This window comes from Triticum dicoccoides, chromosome 5A (assembly GCF_002162155.2).
Source record: "Triticum dicoccoides isolate Atlit2015 ecotype Zavitan chromosome 5A, WEW_v2.0, whole genome shotgun sequence".
NCBI lineage: Eukaryota > Viridiplantae > Streptophyta > Magnoliopsida > Poales > Poaceae > Triticum > Triticum dicoccoides.
This window is the reverse complement of record NC_041388.1, coordinates 429,278,476-429,296,315: the sequence shown is the minus strand read 5'-3', so window position 1 is coordinate 429,296,315 and position 17,840 is coordinate 429,278,476.

Here is a 17,840-nt window from a genome sequence, read left to right as displayed (position 1 = left end):
CTAATATGTGTATATTTAGATTTTTTTATTGTATAATTTATCTGAAATAATACTCGTTGGTGTAATTATATATCTTCTGCATGTAGGAGAGTTACAAACCAACCATTTTTAGGTTCTGCATGTGAGGAATAGGGATGATACTAATGACAGCCAGTAAAAACCAACCATTTTTAGATTCTGCGTGCGAGGAATAGAATTGCAGCAAGCAAAAAATCTCCCCACGCGAGCTTGATATGATCAACCAAGCGTAACAATTTTATGGGAGGAGTTACTCGTGGGGACTAAGTAGCTATTAATTACCCAAGCGGGCCTTACTCTTGTAAAACGGAATAAATAGATTTTCTGTGTGTGTGTGTTCTAATATTATTGAATATCATGATAGAGATTTCTAAATCATATCATAATAACAAAAAAATTATTAGTGCTTTTTAATGTATATTAAGCAGTTATATTCATAAAAAAATTAGGGGACATGAAAAATATTATAATAGTATAATAATGGAAGAACAAAAATTGTTTTGATTTTAGTTTTATATGACTATTGGTGCAAATAAGATGTCTCACCATTTCTCAAATTAGAAACTGTGCATTGGTTTAAGTATTTAAATCTGGTTATCATAATTTTCATTACGATACTAAAAACATATTAAGAGAGTATTTAAACTCAACAAAGCCAGTCGGCTTGGTTTGCCTCTGCGTGATATAACATATTATTATGTGGTTTGAACTTGTGCTCTTGAGGATCTATTTTATGTATATAATAATCTTTAAATGTAAAACATAAATTTAAAACAATTTTGGTCAAATATAAATTTAGTTATGTTACTACATCTACTAGTTAGGAAAATTTAAAAAAATATAAATTTGAACATGTTTTGCAAAAAAGTGTGATGAAAAAGTAAAACGACTATATCTTTTGCATACGATGTCGAAAAAAACGTATAATATATCAAAATGTTCAGCACGAAAAAAACGTATTGCAAATTTTTAGAATCCTCAAATTCTAAAAGGAAAAACAATTATACTCAAATTTCAGTTTTTTTGAATTTTGGTCAAACTACTTACTCAAGAATATTAGTATTACTAAATAATTTTTCGAGAACATTAGTGTTACTAAATAATTATTTCAGGTTTTTTGAATTTTGGTCAAATCTGATCAAACTATTTATTAGTGTTACTAAATAATTATTGGTTTTAAGAATAATAGTTTCAAACTCAAACGGTGTAACATGTGACTTTGTGCTCAAGTTTAACTCCTAAGAGTTAATAGGATTGAGAGCTTACTATTGTCAAGAAAACAACAAGTGCAGACGTGAAAACGAGGAGGAATAGAACTTGAAAGTTAAGTGTGCTCAAGCTGGAGTAGTGAGATGATGGGTGACCGGCCGGGAACTTAGACGATTTGGATATTCTTTGGCTTGAGATGTACATAAAAACGGAAACATATTCTTTGACTTGACTGTGTGTGATATGCATACGAACGAAAATGATTTTCTGGGATTCACCGTGTCGGATGTACATACGAACGAAAATGATTGGGTTCCGATGCCTCGCCCGATCGCACATGGCCCCAACAAAAAATGATAGGAGGGTCTATTCCCGATGATTTCTGGGTCGTGTGGGAAAAATCTCTTATCGCTCATACTCACTTGACGACAGTTTCAAATGCCGTTGCGGAAAGGGATTAAAAACCGCATAAATGTGCTCAACGAGGCATCAAGGTGCGGTGCACCAACCTAGCCATCTGCACCTCGACTCATCGGCCTCGCCCTTGAGCGTTGCGAGCTCGAGGGAAAGCACCACCAGCGGCAAGTAATGCGTGGCTGCACGTCAGAAGCAGCTGGAGCGTCGTCGAGCTCATTCCGTACCTAGCTTAAGTATCTCGTCGGCGACCAGATGGCGTTGGTTTCCAAAAGGGAAACTCCAGAATGACACGGACGTCAGCTTGGGCACCTGTACGGTGGGCGCACTCGTGTCGCTCGTACTGGTGCGGCTAGCTTCGGTGTGCGTAGAAGTTGGCAGGCAGGCGGGAGCTGCGCCATAGCGAGGTACACAGGGCTTGGAGTGGCCAGTAGTGAGAAGGTCGCGGTGGCTTGGAGTGGCCAGTAGGTAGCCCATGGCGCGGCTACGGCGGCGTGTGGTAGCTAGCAGGACCATCTGATGGTAGGCGCACATTATGTCGCAGCTCCCGCCTGCCTGCCTACCATCAAGAACCTGGCCCTAACATTTTTTTCTTTTTAAAATTTCGATTTTCATTTCCTTCTTCACTTTTTCTACTTTAAATAATTTGGGACTTCAAAAGAGTTCCAAAAAATAAAAAAATGAGAACTACAAAATAAAATGTTTAATAATTCATAAATGTTTGTGCATTCACAAAATGCTCGCGATTTTTTAAAAACGATCGTAAATTTGTAAACAAATGTTCGGGAAATCTAAAAATGTTCATGATTCTTTTTCAAAGTTATATTAAAAAATGTTAATAAAATAGAACAAAATTTTGCCAATTCAAAAAATATTCATGAATTGAAAAATATAAAAAATTCAAAAAATATTCATGACATACAAAAAAGTAATGCATTTCAAAAAATATTCATTAAATCAAAAATGTTCGTGAATTTCAAATTTTGTTCCACCAATTTTGAAAAAAATTGTTCGTCGATCATAGCAATGTTCGTCTATTCAAGAAAAACGTTCTGAATTTTTTTACAATTTTTAAAAAATGTTAGCAAACAGTATAAAATTTTCATGAATTCAGAAAGTTCGTGATTTTAATTTTTTTTGAAAATCTATAAAAATGTTCATGAATATGAAAAACTTTCACGATTTTAGATATGTTCACGAGTTTAAAAATGTTCATGATTTTAAGAAAAATGTTCATGATTTCACAAAAATGAGAGTGATAGTATATCTCGGTCATGCAGCGCAAAATGTGGTCATGGCCATTTGATATTATGAAAAAAAATCTCCCATTTCAACACACTTTGCTAGTATAGTAAAATAAAGCAAATTATTTGACACTTCAGTTTTATGTGTGGCAAATCTAGGAGTCCGAGGTCAAGGAGGATTTAAAAAGGATGAAATGAGGCAAGGTGATGGGCCCTGATTGTATCCTCCATTGAGTTGTTAAAAGGCCTCGAGGACATAGCGATAGTATGGCTAACCAAACTTTTCAACCTCATTTTTCGGGCAAACAAGATGCCACAAGAATAGAGACGAAGTATATTAGTACCAATCTTCAAGAACAAGGGATGTTCAGAGTTGTACTAGTTACCATGGAATTAAGCTGATGAGCCATACAATGAAGCTATGGGAGAGAATCATTGAGCATCGCTTAAGAAGAATGACAAGCGTGACCAAAAATCAGTTTGGTTTCATGCCTGGGAGGCCGACCATGAAAGCCATTTTCTTGGTACGACAACTTATGGAGAGATACATGGAGCAAAAGAAGGACTTGCATATGGTGTTCATTGACTTGGAGAAGGCCTATGATAAGATACCGCAAATGTCATGTGGTGGGCCTTGGAGAAACACAAAGTCCCAGCAAGTACATTACCCTCATCAAGGATATGTACGATAATGTTGTGACAAGTGTCCGAACAAGTGATGTAGACACAAGGGGTCAACTTTGAGCCCTTATCTTTTTGCCTTAGTGATGGATGAGGTCACAAGGGTATACAATGAGATATCCCATGGTGTATACTCTTTGCGGATGATGTGATGCTAGTTGATGAGAGTAAGACGGGTGTAAATAGAAAGTTAGAATTATGGAGACAAAATTTAGAATCAAAAGAGTTTATGTTTAGTAGAACTATAAAACCGAGGATTGAAATCAGACACGATATACTAAAAAAGCAAGAAACGAAAAAATTAGGGTCATACATCAGGACCACTAAAACCAAGCACATCACAACCATGGTCCTGGAGCATCACTTACCCCATCACAAAATTAACATAGCTGGAAAAGCCCAACTTCAAGGTGCAGGCTCTCCCTCGCCGATCGTGACCATCCAGCTAGTTGTACAAGTCCATGCACCCAAAAGAAACACCCAGTCGCCGCAGGCCATGGTTAGCCAGCAGCTAGCACAACATAATTAACAGCCAGCTAAAGTTTAATAGAAGATCATATTCATAGTTGGCACATGATGTGCAGTTTCATTACTACTAGATGTGAAGAGAAGGAGATTAGGCTTGATGGGCAGATGGTACCTCAGAAGGACACCTTTCGATATTTGAGGTCAATGTTGCAGGAGGATGGGGGTATTGATGAAAGAGAATTTCTTATTTGGCCATTTCTTAAAGTTTGCTTCTCTATTTGGTCCAGAAATGTTTTTCTTCCCAAATGTAAAATTTGTTCCCTGTGTGAAACTTCTGTCTAGTTTGGCCATAAACAGTGTTAATCGCAACATGGGATCATTCTACCCATGTTGCCATACAAGGTTGAAAAAACGATCAAATATACATTGTCATTGGACGGATGTACGTGTTGTGCTGCAAGTTTTGTGCATGTATATTCACTAGTGTATAGTTACATGCATCCATCGATGTAATCGAATAACCCACTTCTAATCGTTCATATTTCCGTGCGTATAGTACATGTGCTAAGATGGTTAATGTGACGCCCCATGTCGACCATACACGCAAATGTGTACAATCAAGATCAGGAACTCACGAGAAAATATCACAATACAACTATGTTAGTAAAAACATTTTTTAAAAACTAGACTCAACTTCGGCCAAGGAGTCGGAAATGGGGTTCCTACATGCAGTCGGCTCTAATACAAACTTGTGACGCCCCCGTTTCAACCGTACACTAATTATACACGCAAATGTGTATAATCAAGATCAGTGACTCACGAGAAGATATTACAACATAACTCTAGACACAAATTGAAATAATACAATCTTCATATTACAAGCCAGTGGCCTCGAGGGCATGAATACAGAAGCTCGAGCACACATGAGTCGGCGGAAGCAACAATATCTGAGTACATACACAAGTTAAACAAGACTGCCTTAAGAAGGCAAGCACAAGCAAGATACAGATCGAAAAGGCAAGTCCTCCTGCCTGGGACCTCCTAACTACTCCTGGTCGTCGGCGGTCTCCACATAGTAGTAGGCTCCGTCGGGGTAGTAGTAGTCATCGGCAGTGGCATCTGGCTCCTGGGATCCACCAAAGTACTCGCAAGACTTACATCAGAACTATGCTAAATATGCATCGGTATCAAAGGGATGGGGCTGTATCTATGGACAGAACTGTAGAGTGCCAGAATAGAAGGAAAAGTCTAGCCTATTGAAGACTAGCATCTTCAAGCATCATGCAATATTTAGAAGAGTAAAAAATAGCATTTTATAATTAACAAGAATGTTGTAGCATTAACGCCCAGAGATCCTTCCTCGACTCCCTGCGAGAAAGCAATCCCGGAGCCAACATATCCATCTCACGTCTCAAGTATCCATTTCTAGTTTTAATAGATCGGATACAACTCTGAGCGTCCATTACCGTGGATACGACTATTCGAATAGATAACTTTCCTGCATGGGTGCACCACATTACCCAACACGCTTTATTACTCTGGCCGGACACACTTTCCTGGGTCATGTCCGGCCTTGGAAGATCAACACGTCGTAGTCCTACCTAGGCTCCGAAGCGAGGTCCCTGCTGGTCTACATCTTAAGCGCTCCGGGGTCTTGGGCCCATCGCCCTTTGCACTCCGGGTCATTATGCGATGAGGCGGGATGAGCACCACCTCATCCTGGATGGCACTGGCCCGACAGACCCACAATGTTGAACTGGACGTCTGATAGATCTTTCAGAAGAATCTTCCGACATCGAGTGCCCATATTTGTTCCCGCGTGGTGGTTAGTGCATCTAGGCCAGTGGCCAACTTAGATCAAATACACAAATCCTTAGAGACGAGCAGAGACTCGTGATCATGTGACCCCATCACCCCGTCTCGAGGAAATACGGCAAGGGCCAGGCCCAACCCTCTCACTAGGGCGGTCTACCTTCTTGGTCGTGCCTCGTAATTATCTCGCGGGTACCCTCCAGGTCAACCCGACTTCAGTAACTCTCGTGGGTACCCCTCGGGGCCGACCCGACTTCAACAAGGTCTGAGGTAAAGTCCAGGTAACCGTGTGTCCATAACATCAAGGGGGAATCCGAGGAATCACCCTCGATGGAATCCACCTGATGTTAATCGTCAAGACGAACTAGGAGGAATCACCTTCGATGTTCACGCTTGAGGTGTTGCACTACAGAGTCGTGTCGGGGGTGGTGAAGGAGGAATCACTGATAACCCACAAGTATAGGGGGTCGCAACAGCTTTCGAGGGTAGAGTATTCAACCCAAATTTATTGATTCGACACAAGGGGAGCCAAAGAATATTCTCAAGTATTAGCAGCTGAGTTGTCAATTCAACCACACTTGGAAACTTAGTATCTGCAGCAAAGTGTTTAGTAGCACAGTAATATGATAGTAGTGGTAACGGCAACAAAAGTAAAGACAACAAAAGTAATGTTTTTGGTATTTTGTAGTGATTGTAACAGTAGCAGCGGGAAAGTAAATAAGCGTAAACCAGTATATGGAAAACTCGTAGGCACCGGATCAGTGATGGATAATTATGCCGGATGCGGTTCATCATGTAATAGTCATAACATAGGGTGACACAGAACTAGCTCCAATTCATCAATGTAATGTAGGCATGTATTCCATATATAGTCATACATGCTTATGGAAAAGAACTTGCATGGCATATTTTGTCCTACCCTCCCGTGGCAGCGGGGTCCTATTGGAAACTTAGGGATATTAAGGCCTCCTTTTAATAGAGAACCGGAACAAGCATTAGCACATAGTGAATACATGAACTCCTCAAACTATGGTCATCACCGGGAGTGGTCCCGATTATTGTCACTTTGGGGTTGCCGGATCATAACACATAGTAGGTGACTATAGACTTGCAAGATAGGATCAAGAACTCACATATATTCATGAAAACATAATAGGTTCAGATTTGAAATCATGGCACTCGGGCCCTAGTGACAAGCATTAAGCATAGCAAAGTCATAGCAACATCAATCTCAGAACATAATGGATACTAGGGATCAAACCCTAACAAAACTAACTCGATTACATGATAAATCTCATCCAACCCATCACCGTCCAGCAAGCCTACGATGGAATTACTCACGCATGGCGGTGAGCATCATGAAATTGGTGATGGAGGATGGTTGATGATGACGACGGCGGCGAATCCCCCTCTCCGGAGCCCCGAACGGACTCCAGATCAGCCCTCCCGAGAGGTTTTAGGGCTTGGCGGCGGCTCCGTATCGTAAAACGTGATGATTTCTTCTCCCTGATTTTTTTCTCTCCGAAAGCGAATATATAGAGTTGGAGTTGGCGTCGGAGGGTTTCCAGGGGGCCCACAAGGTAGGGGGCGCGCCCTGGGAGGGGGGGGGGCGCCCCCACCCTCGTGAGAAGGGTGTGGCCCCCCTGGTCTTCATATTTGGCGAGCATTTTTTATTGTTTTTTCTAAGGTGTTCTGTGGAGTTTCAGGTCATTCCGAGAATATTTGTTTTCTGCACATAAAACAACACCATGGCAATTCTGCTGAAAACAGCGTTAGTCCGGGTTAGTTCTATTCAAATCATACAAGTTAGAGTCCAAAACAAGGGCAAAAGTGTTTGGATAAGTAGATACGACGAAGACGTATCAAATCCCCCAAGCTTAAACCCTTGCTTGTCCTCAAGCAATTCAGTTGACAAACTGAAAGAAAGAAAGAAAAACTTTTACAAACTCTGTTTGCTCTTGTTGTTATAACTATGTCAAGCCAGCATTCAAGTTTTCAGCATAGATCATAACTAACCACATTTGCAATAATTCTCAGGTCTCATAATTACTCATATCAATAGCATAATCAACTAGCAAGTCATAATAATAAATCTCGGATGACAACACTTTCTCAAAACAATCATAATATGATATAACAAGATGGTATCTCGCTAGCCCTTTCTGAGACCGCAAAACATAAATGCAGAACACCTTTGAAGATCAAAGATTGACTAGACATTGTAATTCATGGTAAAAGAGATCCAATCATAGTCACACCCAACATAGATTAACAGTGATGAATGCAAATGACAGTTGTGCTCTCCAGCTAGTGCTTTTTAATAAGAGGGTGATGACTCAACATAAAAGTAAATGGATAGGCCCTTCGCAGAGGGAAGCAGGGATTTGTAGAGGTTCCAGATCCCGGTTTTGAAATAGAGATAAATTGTATTTTGAGCGGTATACTTTCATTGTCAACGTAGCAACTAAGAGATGGCGATATGTTCCATGCTAAACACATTATAGGCGGTTCCCAAACAGAATGGTAAAGTTTATACTCCCCCTCCACCAACAAACATCAATCCATGGCTTGCTCGAAACAATGAGTGCCTCCAACATACATCAGGTCCCAGGGGGAGTTTTGTTTGCAATTAATTTTAATTTAGTTTGCATAACGCATGGGACTGGGCATCCGGGTGACCAGCCATTTTCTCGTGAGTGAGGAGCGGAGTCCACTCCTCTTGATAATAACCCGCCTAACACGGAAGATAAGGACAACCTTGGTTGATACATGAGCTATTCGAGCATACAAAACAGAATGTTTATTTGAAGGTTTAGAGTTTGGCACATACAAATTTACTTGGAACGGCAGGTAGATACCACATATAGGAAGGTATAGTGGACTCATCTGGAATAACTTTGGGGTTTAAGGGATTGGATGCACAAGCAGTATTCCCGCTTAGTACAGGTGAAGGCTAGCAAAAGACTGGGAAGCGACCAACTAGAGAGCGACAACAGCCATGTACATGCATTAAAACTAATAAACATTGGATGCAAGCATGAGTAGGATATAATCCACCATGAACATAAATTCGTGAAGGCTATGTTGATTTGTTTCAACTACATGCGTGAACATGTGCCAAGTCAAGTCACTTAAATCATTCAAAGGATGATACCACCCCATCATACCCCATCATAACCATCTCAATAGCATGTTGGCACACAAGGTAAATCATTATAACTCATAGCTAATCAAGCATGGCACAAGCAACTACGATCTCTAATTGTCATTGCAAACATGTTTATTAATAATAAGCTGAATCAAGAACGCGAGACTCATCATATTTACAAAAACAAAAGAGGTCGAGTTCATACCAACTTTTCTCATCTCAGTCGGTCCATCATATATCATCATAATTGCCTTTCACTTGCACGACCAAATGGTGTGAATAATAATAAGAGTGTACGTGCATTGGACTAAGCTAGAATCTGCGAGCATTCAATAAACAGGAGAAGACAAGGCAATATGGGCTCTTTGGTTAATTCAACAATAATGCATATAAGAGCCACTTCAACAATTTAATTATGGTCTTCTCCTACTGACCCCCAAAGAAAAGAAATAAAAATATTTACACGGGAAAGCTCCCAACAAGCAAAAGAAGAACGGGAAATATTTTTGGGTTTTCTTTTTAATTATTACTACTACAACAGGAAAATAAACTACTACTAATTTTTTTGTTTTTCTTAAGGTTTAACAAACACACAAGAAGAAAGCAGGAAAAAGAAAATAAACTAGCATGGATATTACAGTGAAAAAGTATGAGCACCGACATCTAGCAATAAGTGTGTGTGAATATAAATGTAATGTCGGTGAGAAATACGTACTCCCCCAAGCTTAGGCTTTTGGCCTAAGTTGGTCTATGGCCACGGCTGGCCTGGCTGATATCCATAATAATAGTTGTTGGGGTCGTACTGTGATGAGGAAGAAGAAGGCTCATATTGTTATGCAGCAGTTATCGCCTGCTGCGCTGCAGCGTGGAGTCGAGCTGCCTCCGCTCTACTCTCGTACTCTTCTGCCTCCTCTCTGGTAATAACATATCTTCTTTTTGTCTGTGAATCAAAGAAGGCAGGAGCAGGGAGAGTAATACGGAAAACACGTGGTTTATCAAAAATTAAGCAATATAAGAGAGGTGATTCAGGCCTCTCGACAAACTGGTGCGAAGCCATAGAGTTATAATCTAAATATACAGGAGGCAACTCCGTATCACCCTCACGAATGTCTATTTCAAGAAAATGAGCTAAGTGGGTTGCATAAATTCCTCCAAATAAATCTCCATTATGTCTATTATGATGCAACCTACGAGCTACAATGGCTCCCAGATGATAAGATTGGTCTCCTAACACAGCACTCCTAAGAGTGCTAAGATCAGGGACACACATGTGACATGCTTCATCCTTAGCATTTATGCATCTACCGATGAAGAGATAATGTATAGCAGGAAAGTGAATGCTCCCTATGGTAGCCTGCGTTATATCTCTAAATTCCCCCACAGTTATACTAGCAAGAAAGTTTCTAAATTCAGATTTAGGGGGATCCCTAACACTACCCCATGATGAAAGTTTGCAAGCAGAAGTGAAATCCTCTAAGTCCATGGTATAAGATTTGTCATAAAGATCAAACATGACTGAAGGAGAATTACGCGAAGATGAATACTCAAACCTCCTCACAAATGAACTTGTGAGATCATGATACTGGGGGCATTTGTTAGCCTCAAAATCCTCAAGACCGGCGTTGCGCAAATATGCTTTGAATTCTTCTTCAATTCCCGCACGGTCCATAAAATTTTCTGACAACCATTCGTAAGGCCATACTGGAGCGTCTCTGGGTGGATCCGCGTCAGCATCGCGCATAGCAATCCTGGGTCCTTGCTTCTTAGAGTAACCACATTGGAACATCTTCCTAAGCATATTGTTTTTCTCTGAAAAATTCTGAAATTTTTAGTAATTTCAAAATAAAAGTGAATCAAACTCAATAATATTGATAGCAACTACTCCTACAAGTGCCTAGGGCCTATATCATGCATCAAAACTACTTTTGACCATATAAATTTGACATGCAAGTTCAAGAACAGGGTCACCTAAGCAGCATAAATTTGCAATGAATAAAGCACTAGAACAAAAACTAATTGGACCAATCAAGGACTCACATACCAAGGAACAATCTCCCCAAGCAGTTTTGCGAGAGGTGCTTTGAGCAAGGAGATCGAAAATCATAGCAAAAGTGGCTGGAACTCGTGCTTGAGTTGGTTTTTCGGGTTTGTGTGAGACAGAGGAAGAAGATGGGTGCTGGGATAAGTGGAGGAGGGCCACCGTGGGCCCACGAGGCAGGGGGGCACGCCCTATAGGGGGGGGGGCGCCCACCACCCTCGTGGCCAGGTGGCAGCTCCTCCCGTGGTAATTTTTGCACAGTAAATCCTCAAATATTCCCGAAAAAATCATATTAAATTGGCATGGCATTCTGAGGACTTTTATTTTTGAGATATTTTTATATTGCACGGATAAGTCAGGAAACAGACAAAAAAAATATTATTTTTACTTTATTTCTACTAAATAACAGAAAATATAGAGAGGGTACGGAAGTTTGTGCTTCTAGTTTCATCCATCTCATGCTCATCAAAAGGAATCCACTAACAAGGTTGATCAAGTCTTGTTAACAAACTCATTCCGATTAACATGAAACCAGAGAAATTTCGAATAACACTAAGTTACCTCAAAGGGGATATGCACATCCCCTATAATAAGTATATCATATTTCTTCTTGACAGTAGGAAGAGGAAATTCAAAACCTCCAAATATAATCGATGGAATTTTTCCAATGGAATTGATACTATGAACTTGAGGTTGTTTCCTCGGAAAGTGTACCGTATGCTCATTACCATTAACATGAAAAGTGACACTGCCTTTGTTGCAATCAATAACAGCCCCTGCAGTATTAAGAAAAGGTCTTCCAAGAATAATATACATACTATCATCCTCGGGAATATCAAGAATAACAAAGTCCGTTAAAATAGTAACGTTTGCAACCACAACAGGCACATCCTCAGAAATACCGACAGGTATAGCAGTTGATTTATCAGCCATTTGCAAAGATATTTCGATAGGTGTCAGCTTATTCAAGTCAAGTCTACGATATAAAGAGAGAGGCATAACACTAACACCGGCTCCAAGATCACGTAAAGCAGTTTTAATATAATTTCTTTTAATGGAGCAAGGTATAGTAGGTACTCCGGAATCTCCAAGTTTCTTTGGTATTCCACCCTTAAAAGTATAATTAGCAAGCATGGTGGAAATCTCAGCTTCCGGTATCTTTCTTTTATTAGTAATGATATCCTTCATATATTTAGCATAAGGATTTGTTTTGAGCACATCAGTTAATCTCATACGCAAAAAGATAGGCCTAATCATTTCAGCAAAGCGCTCAAAATCCTCATCATCCTTTTTCTTGGATGGTTTTGGAGGAAAAGGCATGGGTTTTTGAACCCAAGGTTCCCTTTCTTTACCATGTTTCCTAGCAACAAAGTCTCTTTTATCATAGCGTTGATTCTTTGATTGTGGGTTATCAAGGTCAACAGCAGGTTCAATTTCTACATCATTGTCATTACTAGGTTGAGCATCATCATGAACATCATTATTAACATTTTCACTAAGTTCATGTTCATTACCAGATTGTGTTTCAGCATCAGACATAGATATATCATTTGGATTATCAGGTGGTTCAGCAATAGGTTCACTAGAAGTTTGCACAGTTCTATCATTTTTCTTATTTTTAGAAGAACTAGGAACATCAATATTATTTCTTTGAGAATCTTGCTCGATTCTCTTAGGGTGGCCCTCAGGATACAAAGGTTCCTGAGTCATTCTACCAGTTCTAGTAGCCACTCTAACAGCATAATCATTTTTCTTACTATTCATTTCATCAAGCACTTCTTTTTGAGCTTTAAGCACTTGTTCTACTTGCGTGGTAACCATAGAGGCATGTTTGCTAACAAGTTTAAGTTCACCTTTAATATCAGCCATGTAATCACACAAGCGTCTAATCATATAAGCATTTTCTTTTAATTGTCTACCAAAATAAGCATTGAAGTCGTCTTGCTTATACATAAAGTTATCAAACTCATCCAAGCACTGACTAGCAATTTTAGTAGAAGGAACTTCAGCTTTATCATATCTATAGAGAGAATTTACCTTTACTACCTGTGTCGGGATATCAGGATCAGGAGGTTCTTCAGTAAATAAAGAATTGAGATCATAAGTTTCTTCAACAGGTGGTATATTAAGACCATGTATTTCTTCAATAGGAGGTAAATTCTTAATGTCTTCAGCTTTAATACCTTTTTCTTTCATAGATTTCTTTGCCTCTTGCATATCTTCGGGACTGAGAAATAGAACACCTCTCTTCTTCGGAGTTGGTTTAGGAATAGGCTCAATAATTGGAGCAGGAGGTGCCCAATTATTTTCATTTGTCAACATATTATTCAATAAGATTTCAGCTTCATCCGGGGTTCTTTCCCTGAAAAGAGAACCAGCACAACTATCCAGGTAATCTCTGGAAGCATCGGTTAGTCCATTATAAAAGATATCAAGCATTTTGGGTTTCTTAAGAGGATGATCAGGCAAAGTATTAAGTAACTTGAGAAGCCTCCCCCAAGATTGTGGGAGACTCTCTTCTTTAATTTGCACAAAGTTGTATATTTCCCTCAAAGCAGCTTGTTTCTTATGAGCAGGGAAATATTTAGCAGAGAAGTAATAAATCATATCCTGGGGACTACGCACACAACCAGGATCAAGAGAATTAAACCATATCTTAGCATCACCCTTTAATGAGAACGGAAATATTTTCAGTATATAAAAGTAACGCGATCTCTCATCATTAGTGAACAGGGCAGCTATATCATTTAACTTAGAAAGATGTGCCACAACAGTTTCAGATTCATAGCCATAAAACGGATCAGATTCAACAAAAGTAATTATATCAGGATCATCAGAGAATTCATAATCCTTATCAGGAACACATATAGGTGAAGTAGCAAAAGCAGGGTCGGGTCTCATTTTATCTCTAAGTGATTCTTTGTTCCATTTAATTAATAACCTCTTAAGCTCATATCTATCTTTGCAAGCAAAAATAGCGGCAGGAGATTCCATATCAAAAAGATAGCCCTCAGGAATAACAGGCATATTTTCATCATCACTATCATCATCGTATTTAGATTCAATAATTTCTTTTTCTCTAGCCCTAGCAATTTTCTCATCAAGAAATTCACCAAGGGGCACAGTAATACCAGACATAGAAGCAGTTTCATCATAAGTATCATGCATAGTAGAAGTGGCATCATCAATAACATGCGACATATCAGAACGAATAGCAGAAGCAGATGTAGGTGTCACTAGCTTACTCATAACAGAAGGTGAATCGAGTGCAGAGCTAGATGGCAGTTCCTTACCTCCCCTCGTAGTTGAGGGATAGATCTTGGTTTTTGGATCTCTCAAGTTCTTCATAATGATAAGCAGATATAAATCCCAAGTGAATCAAAGAATAGAGCTATGCTCCCCGGCAATGGCGCCAGAAATTAGTCTTGATAACCCACAAGTATAGGGGATCGCAACAGCTTTCAAGGGTAGGGTAAGAAGGAAATATGCCCTAGAGGCAATAATAAAGTTATTATTTATTTCCTTATATCATGATAAATGTTTATTATTCATGCTAGAATTGTATTAACCGGAAACATAATACATGTGTGAATACATAGACAAACAGAGTGTCACTAGTATGCCTCTACTTGACTAGCTCGTTGATCAAAGATGGTTATGTTTCCTAACCATAGACTGACTTGTAATTTGATTAATGGGATCACATCATTAGGAGAATGATGTGATTGACTTGACCCATTCCGTTAGCATAACACTTGATCGTTTAGTTTGTTGCTATTGCTTTCTTCATGACTTATACATGTTCCCATGACTATGAGATTATGCAACTCCCGTTTACCGGAGGAACACTTTGTGTGCTACCAAACGTCACAACGTAAATGGGTGATTATAAAGGTGCTCTACAGGTGTCTCCGAAGGTACTTGTTGGGTTGGCGTATTTCGAGATTAGGATTTGTCACTCCGATTGTCGGAGAGGTATCTCTGGGCCCTCTCGGCAATGCACAACACTTAAGCCTTGCAAGCATTGCAATTAATGAGTTAGTTTCGGGATGATGTATTACGGAACGAGTAAAGAGACTTGCCGGTAACGAGATTGAACTAGGTATTGAGATACCAACGATCGAATCTCGGGCAAGTAACATACCGATGACAAAGGGAACAACGTATGTTGTTATGCCGTCTGACCGATAAAGATCTTCATAGAATATGTGGGAACCAATATGAGCATCCAGGTTCCGCTATTGGTTATTGACCGGAGATGTGTCTCGGTCATGTCTACATAGTTCTCGAACCCGTAGGGTCCACACGCTTAAAGTTCGATGACGGTTATATTATGAGTTTATTTGTTTTGATGTACCGAAGGAGTTCGGAGTCCCGGATGAGATCGGGGACATGAGGAGGAGTCTCAAAATGGTCGAGACGTAAAGATCGATATATTGGACAACTATATTCGGACATCGGAAAGGTTCCGAGTGATTCGGGTATTTTCGGGAGTACCGGGGAGTTACGGGAATTCGTATTGGGCCTTAATGGGCCATACGGGAAAGGAGAGAAAGGCCTCAAAGGGTGGCCACACCCCTCCCCATGGGCTGGTACAAATTGGACTAGGGAGGGGGGGGCGCCCCCTTCCTTCCTTCTCCTTTTTCCTTCCCTTTCCTTCTCTCCTACTCCTACTACTTGGAAGGGATCCTAGTTCTACTAGGAAAGGGGGAATCCTACTCCCGGTGGGAGTAGGACTCCCCTAGGGCGCGCCATAGAGAGGGCCGACCCCTCCCCTCCTCCACTCCTTTATATACGTGGCCAGGGGGCACCCCATAGACACAACAATTGATCTCTTGATCTCTTAGCCGTGTGCGGTGCCCCCCTCCATCATAATCCACCTCGATCATATCGTAGCGGTGCTTAGGCGAAGCCCTACGTCGGTAGAACATCATCATTGTCACCACGCCGTCGTGCCGACGAAACTCTCCCTCAACACTCGGCTGGATCGGAGTTCGAGGGACGTCATCGAGTTGAATGTGTGCAGAACTCGGAGGTGACGCGCGTTCGGTACTTGATCGGTCGAATCGTGAAGACGTACGACTACATCAACCGCGTTGTGCTAACGCTTCCGCTTTCGGTCTACGAGGGTACGTGGACACACTCTCCCCTCTCGTTGCTATGCATCACCATGATCTTGCGTGTGCGTAGGAAATTTTTGAAATTACTACGTTCCCCAACAGTGGCATCCGAGCCAGGTTTTATGCGTAGATGTCATATGCACGAGTAGAACACAAGTGAGTTGTGGGCGATATAAGTCATACTGCTTACCAGCATGTCACACTTTGGTTCGTTGATATTGTTGGATGAAGCGGCCTGGACCGACATTACGCATACGCTTACGCGAGACTGGTTTTACCGCCGTGCTATGCACACAGGTGACTAGCGGGTGTCAGTTTCTCCAACTTTAGTTGAACCGAGTGTGGCTATGCCCGGTCCTTGAGAAGGTTAAAACAACGCTAACTTGACAAACTATCTTTGTGGTTTTCAATGCGTAGGTAAGTACGGTTCTTGCTGAGCCCGTAGCAGCCACGTAAAACTTGCAAAAACAAAGTAGAGGACGTCCAACTTGTTTTTGCAAGGCATGTTGTGATGTGATATGGTCAAGACATGATGAGATATAAGTTGTTGTATAAGATGATCATGTTTTGTTGAAGTTATCGGCAACTGGCAGAAGCCTTATGGTTGTCTCTTTATTGCATAAGATGCAAGTGCCAAATAATTGCTTTACTTTATCGCTATGCGATAGCAATAGTTGCAAGAACAATAGTTGGTGAGACGACCATGTGACGACACATTGATATATATCAAGATGATGGAGATCATGGTGTCATGCCGGTGACGATGGAAATCATGACGATGCTTTGGAGATGGAGATCAAAGGCACAAGATGATGATGGCCATATCATGTCACATATTTTGATTGCATGCGATGTTTATCTTTTATGCATCTTATTTTGCTTAGTTCGACTGTAGCTTTATAAGATGATCTCTCACTAATTATCAAGGTATAAGTGTTCTCCCTGAGTATGCACCGTTGCGAAAGTTCTTCGTGCTGAGACACCACGTGATGATCGGGTGTGATAGGCTCTACGTTCAAATACAACGGGTGCAAAACAGTTGCACACACGGAATACTCAGGTTAAACTTGATGAGCCTAGCATATAACAGATATGGCCTCGGAATACTGAGACCGAAAGGTCGAGCGTGAATCATACAGTAGATATGATCAACATAGTGATGTTCACCATTGAAACTACTCCATCTCACGTGATGATCGGACATGGTTTAGTTGATATGGATCACGTGATCACTTAGAGGATTAGAGGGATGTCTATCTAAGTGGGAGATCTTAAGTAATATGATTAATTGAACTTTAATTTATCATGAACTTAGTCCTGGTAGTATTAGTATATCTATGTTGTAGATCAATAGCTCGCGATGTTGCTCCCCGTTTAATTTTTATATGTTCCTAGAGAAAACTAAGTTAAAAAATGTTAGTAGCAATGATGCGGATTGGATCCGTGATCTGAGGATTATCCTCATTGCTGCACAGAAGAATTATGTCCTTGATGCACCGCTAGGTGACAAACCTATTGCAGGAGCAGATGCAGATGTTATGAACGTTTGGCTAGCTCAATATGATGACTACTTGATAGTTTAGTGCACCATGCTTAAACGGCTTAGAATCGGGACTTCAAAGACGTTTTGAACGTCATGGACCATATGAGATGTTCCAGGAGTTGAAGTTAATATTTCAAGCAAATAC